Below are 14,615 nucleotides of genomic sequence, written 5' to 3' on the forward strand. Positions count from 1 at the left end.
ACAGTGTCACACATTATGGAGAAGGCAATAAAGTAGTCTTTCTTTAAAAATAGGAATACATGCTCAGTTTTCAAACTGGCAAATGCCCCACACTCCATCCCAACCCCTCCAGGTCAAGTGTGGTAAAGTTAGAAGATGGGTACAGTTATAAATAATTTTTACTGCATGATTTATTTTCACTTCCTATAACTCAAGTGGAGAATGGGGAGGGTGACTGAAAGAAGAAATCTCTCTCAAGTGGGATGCAGCAAAAAATGCACAGGTGACCTTGATCAGAGATTTGTTTTTCCCAGTGAACACCATCAGCATCATGAGGGCACCTGACAATATTTCGGCCATACACGAGGTAGCTGACTCTCAATAAAAGGCTCTTAATTATGCCATTGCAGCTAGTTTGATGAGTTCAGTTGTCTGCTGAAGTGTCAGAGAAACACCAAGCAGAAGCAAGAGGTACTGACTCACTTTCCCAACTGAATTTCCCTCCTGAATTAGAAAACAGCAGAATGACACTAAAGCTGATGATGCAAGCCTCTGGCGTGGACCACAGTGTTTTCAGAATGGACTGAGAGGAAATTAATGAATGAAAAGAGAAATTAGTGTGGTTCATTTCAAGTGTTCCATAAGCTAATTATATTAATGAAATTGACCCTTTCAGAGTTTGATTTCTGCAGTATGTTTTCACGTATTAATTCTTTGGGATCTGGGCGTTACTAGCAAAGCCAGCATTTTTTGCCTATCTCTAATTGCCCTTGAGAAGGTGGTGGTGAACCATCTTCTTGAAGTGCTGCATTCATTCTGATGACAGTATTCCCACAGTGCTATTGGGGTGGGACTTCCAGAATTTATACCCAGGATGATCGAAGGATGAGCAATATATTTCAGAGTCAGGATAGAACTTGACTTGGAAGGGAACCTGCACAGGATGGTGTTCGTAAGTACATGCTGCCCTTGCCCTTCTTGGTGGTAGGCATTGCAGATTAGGAAGGTGATGTTAGAATAGCTTATGTGAACAAATACAGTGCATTTTGTAGACTGCATCTTCTGAGTACCTGTGGTGGAGGGAATGTATGTTGAGGGCGGTGGATAGGATATTAATCAAGCAAGCTGTTCTGTCCAAGAAAGCACTCAGCTTCTTGAGAATCGTTGGAGCTTCATTCATCCAGGAGAGTGAAGAGTATTCCACCAAACTCCTGACTTGTGCCTTGTAGATGCTAGAAAGGCTTTGGGTATCAAGAGGAGAGTTCCTCACTGTAGGATACAAGGTCCCTTCCTGCTTCTGCAGCCAAGCCAATATCCCCAGCACTGAGACCCCAGATACAGTCATTTGTCTCCGTTAGGCAGGTCACATCAATCACATGCCCGACACCAGGCTCTTGTAAAAGGAAGACTCAATGGAGCTCTGTGATGAGAAAAGATCACCAGGTGGTCAGAGGTGAAAAAAATTGGAGAACATGCTCAAAATCTCCATGAAAAATTGCAACCTCCTCACCACTTAAAATGGAGAAGGAACGTTCATGGTGATACTGAGCACTACAAGTGTATGTGTCAGGGGCAGAGTGCAGCCCTCCATAAACAGTGGAAGGAACGCACAACCTCACAAGTTAACCACCCCACGCACACCATCAAGTACCTCCTGCCTCACTGCAGTTCTTACATTGGCCTCAGAACCCTCAGAACTAGAGTGGATGCAAGTCACCTTTGATCCTGAACAACTGCACGAGGAGAAAAGTATTTATATGGCTGGTCCATCTAAAATGGCAGAAATCAGTCAGACCAGGATCGTGTATTGTACAATTGCTTATAATTACAGCTGAGTATGTAACCTAGGTAAAATATATCAATGAACAGGGAACATTCAATTAAAAAGTGAAATGCAGTGATTAGAAGTCATGCAAAGCCTGTAGACAGCAAATGATTGTGGTTACATAACTTCCATAAACATAGCTAAATTACACTAATCAGGTCCACATTGGTTCAATGCATTCTGCCTTTATTCCAATGCTTGTGCTCAGCCATTTTAAAAGAAAATCAAGGCCCACGGCATCTACTAGTGACCTACCAATTATTGGTAATGTTTTTAAAATGCTACAGCTATATAAACCAAAGGCAGCAGAAGGGGAGTGACGCACAGACAATGGGTAATGGGAAAATCTCACGCCAGAACAAATATGTTAAATATATGTTTTTGTACAACGTCTAATTGGCCTTGTTACGTGGCATTTTCAGGCTGTTGCTGCTTGCACAGATATTATAAAAAGGAAACATTAACTAAAAGTACCGTAAAATCAAATGTGCCTTTTTCAAATGAACATTCACGGGGGGGCAGAGGAAATATCTGAAGCTTGGGGTACACTTTTGAAAGATTTTCATTGTCATAGATGCCTAAATCTTTGTACCTTGACATATCAATCCTGTCAAACCTTCTAGCCTAGGGATAATGTAATTCTGGTGTTGTCCACAACGTTTTCTAAGAGCCAACTGTCCAGTCCCACTGAATGAACATATTATTTCCAGGTAAGCAGGGGAAATAACTATTTCCACTGTCTGCAAGTAAGTCATTTGAAGGCATAAATGAAGACCAACACCAAATATATGAAGGGAGATGTTGGACAATGTTAGGACATGAAATATCCCACCAGAAACATCAATTTTGTCCATTAAAATTGTCTATGGTTTTAAAATAAACATATAATTTAAAAAATAAAAGTAAATAAACGTTTGAAAAGCAAAGATTTCAAATGTTGGGAAACAGCAGGGAATTTGGCATCAGATAGTTAGCTCATTCAGGAACGATGGGCCAAATTGCATCTTTCTGCACATCAAAATGTTATGATTCCATATGGGTGTGAGTTTTACACTATCACCAGAGTGGATCTGCATCATAAACTAGCTTTGCAACATGAACCTCATGAGAATTATAGCACTATTTTCAGAAAAATGTTTCTCCTGTTGAAATATGTACATCAATAATGGTAAATAAAACTGTCATAATTGCATATGTATAACTCAATAATATTTAACCAGCGTAAAACAACAGCAGAGCTCCTCCATGGTGTCGTCTCCCATTAGTTGACAGTGACATGTATCAACCTACTTCAGTATCAGGTTAAGAGTTGTTGCTTTCCCTACCGCAGGAAACTTGGATGTTAAGGACCTGTTCAAATCTTGAAATGACATATGATGGTTCAAATCCAGACTGGACTAACATGAGTTTTTTGAGGTAAGTTTGCAATTTCATTTTTTATTTTTATTGCATAGAGGAAAATGAAGCTCAGCCAAGTTTTTAACTTTGCCATGGAATTGTTAGGGAAAAACAGTGTAACAGTTTAAATTTGGGACAGAATTGGGAGTTCTGTTTACTCACTCAGTTTAGCATAAGTGTACAGTTCTGCGGAAATGAGGCATGACAACTTTCAAAGCAATATTCTACTTGAACTGAAATTGTTTTTTGTCCTTCACTGAAAACCACACAAAAAAAGAAACTGTTCACACATCAGGTTAGTCAATTAACTAAGGCTTACTTAACTTCATCAATTAACTAAGGCTTACTATACTTGACAATGAAGTCTCCCATATTGCAGTTATTTCAATCACAACAAATTCATTAAATAACTTATAGAAACAAAAAGATTTGGAAATTAAACTTCTTATATCTCTTCCCATTGGTTTGCTCACCACAGAATTTTTGGACTGGTTTAAGAAACCTGTAATGAGTCTGGATGAGTTGGTGTTTTGTGAGAGTTTTGATTAAACATTAACTCAAGAGTTGATCTTGCTGCAGTGACCTCCTCTCCCCATGGGTTTTGAACAGTGACCAGTATCAAATGGAAACTCCCAGTCTGCTGGCACACAGGAAATATTAATCAACACCGCCTTCAGAGACCGGATTAGGTCACTTCATATTACTGATTGGGTTTTTAACGTGCTTGCATTGCATGGTTCAGAGACTAACTGATGAGACAAGAGGGCACAGCAACAACAGTAGTACTGCCCTCTGCAACGACCTAAATCCATGCCATCAAGACTCTTGATTGCAACCTTCTGTGGGTTATGACAGCCTATTAACTCTTTACACTACCCCATTGAGACAGCTGCAATACATTTAATAGTTCTACCCCTCCACCCCTATAATCTATGAAGTTATCAATGTGTATTGATCTGAATAGAAACAACTGTAATTAGAAATAGAACACATCTAGGATCAGTCCCACCACAGAACTGTGAATAGTTTGAAAAGGCTTTACAATGCCAATAAGTTACACAGGGGATGGATGATCAGCAGAGAACTTAAAAAATCTTTTTCTACTTCTGAGTCATATTGGAGTCTGATTCACAGGTGCCTACAGCCCTCTGGTGAATCACCCAACTGGCTGTTTTCCCTCTGTGACCCAACACTGTGAATGTTGCATGAGTAGCTTCATACCAAGTAATGAGTGAAAGTGGCAGTGTTGAGAGGAATACAGGGCCTCATATCTCCCTGTCAGCTGCACGATCTATGCCAGTCCATGGCCAAGGGATGAAAAAAATTGGGACAACTATTTGGAAAATAAGTGTAATGTATCAGCTCTGGAGACCATCATAATGAATGGAAGAAGGCACTTATAAACTCCAACGGGCTAGCATGAAATAAATTAGTGACATGATTCAGCTCTTTGTGCCTGTTTTATTCTAAAGTGTGTGAGGCACCATTACTATTAGCCAGACGGACTAATTTTCTACAGAAATGCTTAGTTTACAGCAGCCCCTTAATTTAAAGGCAGATGGCAGGGCAATGTTTTCCATTTCTGCCACTGGTTATTTTGGAACTAAAATAACGTTGAATCTTTTTTTTGTGGAATGTCCCAATGTTGGAATTAGTCAAGGTGCAATCATTATCAGTTGCAATCTATGCCAGAGTCAACCGATACGATCAGATGGTGTGTTTATTTTGTAAATTGATCAAGGTTTAGAGCTAGAAACTTGTACAATCTTTGTTCAGAGAAACAAAATGAGGATAATTTTAGATTGGAAGATACTATAATAAACTACTGTGAGGAATTACAGCCTTGAGCAATGGAAGTAGGGCTAAAACTGAGGCTATTTGGAGTGTGTACAGTAATTTTGAGGAAAAGGATGGGGCTTTTAATGCAATCTGTGGAACAGTTTTTGATTACTTCCTGATCTACTCACGCAGTGAATCAGCATCGGAAATGTCAGGCCACAAGAGTCCAATTCTGGATGTTTGTTATAGCAATTGAATACTTGACAAGTTTAAAATATTACCAAGATAGTTCAGTAAAATGGGATAACATTTTTTTTATATGATGATGTAGATGGGGAAATCTTGATAGAAAAATGATGCACTTCATTTTTATAAAGTAGCAGTAACTAATTAATAAGCTTCAAGATTACAAGGCTTTGCCATAAATTGACCTCCAGTTTCCACACTGAATACTTCTCTTTAAGTATACATACTGGAGTCTTTGCCAATTACATTTTCTTTTAACTAAGACTTCTTTTTAAGACATTTCTTCTTCTTCTTTGGATCTCTGCATGCCATGTTTCAAAGGATAGTGAAGTGATCCACTGCCTGGGCTACACTAATGCTGACTTGCGTACAGGATGTCTCATGGTTGATCTCTTCCTCTCATTTCACTGCAAACATCTGGTGGGTGAGGGGGAGTGGGATGGAAACTCATCCTCTGTTGCATATGCCAAACTCACAGCATATGCATGTTGAACACTGCTTAAGAAATTTGATTCCACTGACTTCAAAGGACCAGAATTTTAGTAGAATTCTATGCATGTATTATATTGCACATTATATTGCATAATTAGAGCATACATCAGAGCCTCAATGGGCTCCACACCTGGCCTCATCAGAACAGTTAGGACAGTAAACTAAGCATGTGCAGCAATGCAGAAGAGAACCCATAGCCATACAATCAATTGTGGAAGATGTCAGTTTTGCAATTCACTCAGCACTATTTCATTGTTCCAAACAAAGATGATGTTATTATCAGTATTAGCTCTTTTATTAAGTGCAATATTAATTTTCCTGCACCAATTACAGTTTTGGACTGACTCCAAGATGATCATAACATTGATATGAACATAATTTGTCATTATTTATTTCCCAGTAGGAGCTGACACTTCTTTCCCTTCGTGCAGATATTTTGGTGAAATTTTCTGCAATGGAAACATCTGTCTTCTCAGTTTGATGTTACAGCAGTTTGGACCAAAAAGGCTCACTGCTGATTTCTCCAGATTGGCAGAAGACTTCTTATGGATTTCAAACTCTTATAAATTTGTAAATGCATTTTAGAAGCATGTTTATAACTTTGCTTAATTAGCAATCAGGAGAATTTCTCCTCCCATATGAATGCATGATCTCATTTAAACAAGTGGAGGAAAGGGACAACACCTCCTACTGAGGGAAACCGCCAATTTTCATGGATTCTTGGAATATGATCCTAACCTCTTACCCACAGATTGGAATATTTTCCAGGTTATGGTGAGGGAGAAGGAAGGAAGGTACAGATCTATAAATTCACTGGATCTGTGAAAGGTCTAGTATAAGGACATTGCACAGCTCAACATCAACCATTTTGGTTTTGGCCCCCACTGCTGGATAGTTCTGTAGTGCCAAAGACACCAACATACATTTTTATTATAGATGGCATAATAGCATTGGTACTGTTGGGACCATGGAGCGTCTCCCATGGAATGTAGAGTGGTCAAACACAAATATTGTCGGTTGTGAAATTGGAAAAGCATGTCGATTACCTTCCGTGCATAAGTGATTTCACACAGCTTTACACAAATGAAGGCTTTACCTTCAGTTAGCTGTGTTCCTCAGATTGTTGAGTGAGAGTGGTCCATGACAGTATGGGGCTGAATCTTCCTGGATCTGACCTGCTACCCAAACTTACCACCCAGAGTCCCCACCTATTCTAGCTATAGAGAGTTGGCAGAGCTGACCCTCTACTAAAGACACATCCCATGAAGCAGACACATCCCATGAAGTAGAATGGGCTCTGAACATCAAGCAGTCCTTGGCTGTTGGACCACCCCAGAAAGACCTGACACCCTTTGAGAGTGCATCAGACATCAAACATTTTTGGAACTGTCATTAAATGTCTCTGATAGTCAGAGACAATTAAAAACTGTCACAATTGTTTTATCAATTAAAAATAAACAAGTGAAAATAATTAAAAACATTTTGTACTGACACCAAATAATATTAAAAAAATAAAGTAAAACAGTGTAAAAGAAATAAGCTACTTACTTTTATTCACACGGTTGAAAAACCTCTTCAAGTGAATGGGGTCACCTCCAGTAAACTAGACCTCCCTGCATAAAGCAGGGGACAGGACGTGAAGGGCATTTGGCCCCTCTTCTTGACAAGTCACTTCTCCACCACTGAGTTCAATGATCATTGAGCAGTGGGAGAGGGCATCAGATGCACCGGTACTAGACTTTCAACTCAACTAAGACTTGCGTGTGTGAACATGCTTGAAACATTATATCTTAATGTATGGCTGGCTGAGACTAGGATTGCAGATGGTTCTCTACGAAGCTCAATTCTGTGGAGTTAACTCTCCCAAATATTGGTAAAGGATCAGAAATGCAAGGTTGAATGATAAAATTTGATATTTTCAATAATTGCAAGCTAATGATTTTTTACATTTGATTCTTAAAAATACATGCAGCTCTTTATGTTGTCATTTGGTCTCAAAATATTCAATCATATATATCACTCTTGGTAACTCCTTAACATTAGACAACACTTAATATAGTGCCTGTTCTGTCTAAAGGAAAGAGTCTGATAAAGCTATAAGGTTACTTTTCACAACAAAATCTGAAAAAATACTTTAATCTTGGAGGCAATTTCCTGTTGCGGCATTATAAATGTGATGTAAACTGCTGTCGAAAATAAATCAGCTGCCTATCAAATCAAATTCGATGTGCATCCTCTGTTAGGAGTCTCACTAGACATTACTGCTATCCATGAAACATGATCCAAGCACAACTAAATTGAGGTCAATATCTGAGGTATCAGATCATTCATGCCAATGCCATCATACAACGGAATCTGACTTACAGATATCTGCACACAGATGACCAATAACACCCAAAAAATAACCAACAATTTCAACAGTGAAACACAGTAGAATTTCCTCATCTCAGATTATTATAAACACTCAAAGATTCCAGATTATTATAAACACTCAAAGATTCTCAAAACACAAATTCCAGAATCAGATTCAGACTTATTATCACTGATATATGATGTGAAATTTGTTGTTTTTTGGCAGCAATACAGTGCAAAGACATAACATTACCATAAATTACAAAAATAAATAAATAATGCAGTCTTCAGGCTCCTGTACCTCCTCCCTGATGGTAGTAATAAGAAGAGGGCATGTCCTGGATGGTGAGGGTCCTTCGTGATGGTTGCCGCCTTCTTGAGGCACCGCCTCTTGAAGATGTCCTTGGTGGTGGGGAGGATTGTGCCCTTTTTCATGTGATTTTAATGTGGTACCTGCCATCTTCATCCTCAATGGAAAATGCTGTTCCCTTTTTGTATAGATGGTTCTTCAATACATCACAGGCTCAACCTGTTCCTTGGCAGCATCAGTTTTATGGAAACCATATAAAAATTGTGTTTGTTGATGCATGGCTTTCAAAAGCTATTTAAGATAAAATGTTTCAAGCATGTGTATTTATTTAGTCAGAAAGAGCAGTTTGAAAATAGTTATGTTAATATTTTCCTCAGCTTTGACTATTTATGAAAAACACATCTCACATTGGTAAAGATTTACACACCTTCCTGTTAAAAACACAGCAATACACAATAAAATTAATGATGTAGGCTTGTAACACATTGAAAGCATTAAAAAGAGATGGTTTTAAATGATTGAAATCTTGGCTTAACCTCTGCGAGTGGGAGCCAAGCTTTCAAGCTTTCGCCCTAAACCCCTTCCTCTCAGCAAGCAGCTAAGATGGAGACCATACACCCAAATCCCATTAAATGTGTACCAGCTACTGTCCAAAAATACTCTACAGCTTCTCAGACAGGACTGAGTCTTTCCTTTTACAATGTATTGCTCATATTTTGGCACGAGCCCTCAAAAAGTGGCTAATGATTCAGCTGTTTGAGAGCTGCTGGCTGTGCAATGGCATCATGGATTCAGATATTAAGTAGAAAATACACAGCTGGATGGAATAATGGTAAAGGAAGTGTTCAGCTGCTGGGTGTATGAGAGTCTGCAGTATAAAAAGCAACAACTGTGAATGATCCCGTCATACTGGAAGACATTTCAAACTGGGATTTTGTGAAAAAGATAGCCCTGTATTTTATTGCAATAAAAAAATTATAAAGTTATTCCACCCCAGCTGGTTGGACATTTCAGGCACAGATCTCGTGGTTTAATGCCAAGCAAGACATAGCAAAACAAACCAGGAATACTGCACAATTCCATCCTAAAAATATTTGTTAGTAAATTATTGGACAACCACAGAAAATAAGCTATTATGCAATGCAATAGTAGCAGAAAGGTTGGTCCTGGAATTCCCCATATGGAAAGATCCTAATTCTGTCTGAGTCAGAGCAGGTGCAGTGAACAAACATGGAACAGTATTCTCAGTAATTTTTTTGCTGGATTACATCAGTTCACAAGTGGCAGCACTATTAATATAGGAATGAATAGTGAAATGGCACATCAGAGAGAACTGGATTTATGCAGCAACTTTTAGATCCCTTTCAGGGCATCCCAGAACACTTTGCAGCCAAAGAAGTATTTTTGAAGTGAAATCGCTGTTGTAATGCAGGAATCTCAGCAGTTAGTTTTGCACAGCATGCTCCCATAAACAGCAATGTAATAATGACTGGATAATCTCTGTTAAGAAATCTGATTCAGAAATAAACATTAGTCAGGACATTAGAGATATCTCTGAGGTTCTTCCTCAAGAACACTTGCTGGAATAACTGGGTAGATATTCAGGATTTAATCCATAAGCTTTAAACACTGTTGGGACAGATCACAAAAAGGAAAATCAACCGAAAGGTAACACAAAGTCTACTGATTTTTCTTCTCACTGATTTCAACTGAAGCAAATCAGGTAGTGCTATTGGTATGGTGTCATTCCTGCCAAACATTCCTTGCTGTATCTTTTCCAGGAGCCTAGATTTTACGCCATTGCTTTACCAATTATGTGCAGAAACAATCTGTTTATAAAACTCCAAAAATAGAATTTTTTTTTGTTATGGAGGGTTTAAAAGCTCATCATATTGTGATATCTAATGCTAGTTTTCTGCATATTACCACTCTATTATGAGGAATGCTCCCTTTTTAGATGTAGATTAGTGAATAGGAGTTTGATTTTCATGTTAACACTGTGTTGCTGCTGCCATACATTTGATATGAGTATTCGTTGATGGAAGCCCAGCTATTTCCGTTGCTGGGAGCAAGTGATCAGTGACCAAATGGATAATGGAGGAAAGGAAATGAAAGAGTTAAGTGAGGCAGGACTGATGTGCATGTTAGCTGTACATACTGAAAGAATCATACTAACAGAGTTTAGAATTAACCAACCCATATTGTAACAATCTACTTTCCTAATCATTAATTGTATCCTGCTGTTGTAGCTCTTATTCTATTTCAGAAATGACATGGTCACATTTCCCCCTTAGCACATCTCAAGGATTTTAAATGTGCATCTTAACTTGGGTGTTCTGTCAATTTTATTTTATCTGTGTGTCCCAAGAGTCTCTGTTCTATACTCAGCCAGGTTGTCAATCCAATTCAATGTAACCTTTCCATTACTACAGGATTGCAGTCCCTTTCTTTTCACCTTGGTAAAATAAATTACTTTCCTGTCTTTGAAATTACTGGAAGGTTTATGAGTAATGCCTTCTAGGTTTTGTTAATCAGCTGCACTGGGATTGCAAGATGAAACGGAGTAAAAATTATAAGTTTGTATTCACCTTACAATGAGGTTATAAATTGATTCCTTGCAGTGTTTTTTTTCCAATACAGGAAGGTCAAAATCTTTTGTTCAAAACACGAATTTCTACTGAGAGACTAAACAGTTTGGGGCTGTATTCCTTGAAGTTTAGAAGGATGAGGGGTGACCTTATTCAAGCATTTAAGGTCCAAAGCGGCTTGTGATCTGAAATGTGGATGTCAGGATGTTGTACTAGTGAGGGAGTCTCAAACAAGGGGACGTAAGTATACGAAAAGGGGCAGTCATTTAATACTGAGGTGTGTAGAAATTTCTTCTTGAAGAAGGTGATGAAGCTCTGGAATTCTCTGCCCTGGTGGGTGGTGGAAACTGGATCATTAGAAGTATTTAAAGTGGAGGTAGAGACATACTTGATAGACTGAGGAATAAAGAGGTTTGGAGAAATTGCACAGGAGTTGAGGCCAGCATAGATCAGCTATGATCATATTAAATGGTGGGACAGGCTTGAAGGATCTGATGGCCTACTCCTGTTCTTAATCTCTTGTGTTCTTATGTTCATGGCAATAAAAGGGAACATTTCCCTTTTCTTGGAATCATCAACACACAAATCAAAAACTTGGTTGCTGTTCTCTCAACCATTTTCATCGCATCGTACACTGACCCAAAGCAAGATATTGTTTGGTAAGATTACAGTCACAGATGCTTTTTATACCTGCAGTATAAGCACAACATAGTAGCTGTGACATAAATTACACTCTCTGTCACTGAATTTATCTGCAGATCAAATCCAGTATTGTTGCTGCTAAAAGCCTTCATTTCACTTGTTAACATGCATTTTGGGAAACACCAGTAGCCACAGGGGTATAATCGCTTTACTTGAGCACTACAGTGAAACCATGTTGAAAAGACCCCAGCCTTTCTTAAGTATGAACATAAGTGCTGCAGATATAACAATACTACCAATCAAAGTGGAGGTGATTGCATAATGCTCCTGTCAATCAAGCTATGTGAGCACTTTGCTGAAGTTACTGAGAATGATCTGATGCAAATAATTTATACACAACTATCCTCCAATCACTGTACTTACTGGAGAAATGGCCCTGCTTTTACTGGGAGGAGTTGTGGTAGTTTCTTTTTTACTCAGCTTTTAAACAGATTCAGTTTTCTGAGGATATAGACTTTGTTTTCTGAGCCACCCACCCCAGCTACCTCCAGCTCATTGCCTGACATGTTCAGCCCCAAGTAGCTCCTAATACTTCAGCTCCATGCATATGTCTGTGTATGCAGCATAAAATATATAAGGTGCCAGTGAATGTATGTTTGCTGAATAAAATTGGTCAAAATGATTGCCCTTATTCTGGTGTGTTGTAGAAGATATTGAACTGAGAACTGAGAATTCAACAAGAATAAAAATCAGCATATGAAGAGTTAATTGTTCAACTATGAATGAATCACACTTATAAATGTTGTATATATTTATCTTACTTTTATCAGAACTGTTGTAAGACATAAAACAATATTAATTTTTGCAATATGTAAAATAAAAATGGAAAATTCCTTTAGTATTCATATATTGATGAACAAGAAGCTTATCTATGCAAACATTGGACATTGTTTTTGGATATATTAGGTATGTTCAGTAACATAGTTATTGGTTAAGATACCAGCTTTAAACTTGACCTTCTTGTTCAGAATTTACTGATTGTGGTTTTAAAATAAGATGGAACTTCCTCCTTGTCTTTTAGACAGATTCAAACGATGGCAGGTTGTCTAATGTTTGAATGAAATTGGTACCTGTTTTAGGTGGACATGTCCTATGCTGATACATTATGCACCACAAATGGCTACATGGTTCAGATCTCTGCCCATTTTAACAGTGGGTCAGCATCAATTATAGCTATGGATGGGGCAATGTGGAAAATGGAACAAGTAGGTCTTATCTAATCAGAGGTCATCATTTGAAGTAAATGACAAACCTGAGAGTACTGGTTGTGAATCAAAGTGAGTGGAAAAAATGGCATATAGGGTTCACTGTGTAAGACCAACAATGTAGAATCGATAAATGAATTGGGATATTTGCCTTCTGGAAAAGGTAAGGAACCATGGAGAAACAAGTATGTGCAGCTGTGTCCGTAACGATATCACTGAAATCTAATGTCCAGGTAGAAGAAACAATATTTTGGATATTTTCTTTAAAGCAGGTTGAAATCCAGAAGTGAGGAAGTAGTTCTTCAGTTGTAACGAGCTTTGATTGACCCAGTCATATTAGTCTTGGTGGTTGTATGGTGCAGCTGGAAAAATGACAGACATTTAAATTATGTGAACAGATTGGCCGAATGGTATTTATATTCCTTTAAGTTTACGAGGTTGGTGAGCAGCTAATTGTAGAAAGGTTCATTGGGGTAGAAAACCTCTTTTTTTTCTGCTGTTGGAACACAGAACAAAGGGAATGATCTTAGCAGTTAAACAGTTAATTACTCCCCTAGCTGGTTGATTTAGTTCCTTATTTACTATTAAGCATCTCTTTTTTTTATTCTTGCCTTGAATCTGTATTGAAAGAAATGATTTCTAAAGTATTTTTCAAATGGAACACTTCCCTTTATTTCAGAATTATAATCTTATAAGAAGGAAATTCAAGATGATAAATGTGGTTGGTTCATCAACCGAAATATATGAAATTGAGATTGAAGGTTTGGGAAGGGTATCTGAGGATATGGAGAAAAGGCAGGAAAATGGAACTGGAGTAAAATTATAGAATATTATAGTAGGTTTGAAGGCCTGAGTAGCCAACTCATGGTCTAGCGCTCCTGTGTTAACAAAGCCAGCTACAAGAATTGGATAATCATGTGTGTCAAACATTGCTACAATAAAAATTCTGAAATGAGGGAAAATGTTCCATTTGAAAAATACTTTTGAAATCATTCCATTCAATATAGATTCAAGGCAAGAATACAAAAAAAGATACAGTGAATAAGGAAATATATCAACCAGTTAATGGAGTTATTAACTGTTTTACCTAGAATGTATACTTGAACATACGAATTAGGCCCCTCAAACTTCCTCTCCCTTTTATTAAGATCATAACCTCATCTCTGCATTTCTACCTATCTTCAGTAATCTTTCATCCCTATGCTGATGAAGAATTTATCTACATCTGCGTTAATAAACATTCAAAAACACTGCTTCTACTCTCCTTTGAGGAAGAGTTCCAAAGACGCATGTTCCTCTGAGAGAAAAAAATTCACCTCATCCCTGACTTAAATAGGTGACCTCTTATTCTTAAGCAATGATCCCTTGTTTTAGATTCTCCCACAAGAGAAAATATGCTCTCCGTATCCACTCTGTTAAAACTCCCTGGGATCTTATATGACTTAATCAACTTTGCTCTGACTCTTCTAATCTCCAGTGGACAGTGGCCTGTTTAATATTTACTCATGAGACAATCTATCTGTTTCAGGTATTTGTCTGGTTAACCTTCTCTGATCTGTTTTGAGTGCTTTAAATAAGAAGATCAATATAGTGTGCAGTACTTAAGATGTTTTCTCACCAATGTCCTATATATCTGCATAACACAGTTCCCTCATCAATGAACGGTCAACTTTCCTAATTCCTTATCCTTTTGCAAATCATGAAGTCACACACAGAGATCCCTCTGTATCTCAGAGCTC

This window comes from Pristis pectinata, chromosome 18 (assembly GCF_009764475.1).
Source record: "Pristis pectinata isolate sPriPec2 chromosome 18, sPriPec2.1.pri, whole genome shotgun sequence".
In the NCBI taxonomy this organism is placed as follows: domain Eukaryota; kingdom Metazoa; phylum Chordata; class Chondrichthyes; order Rhinopristiformes; family Pristidae; genus Pristis; species Pristis pectinata.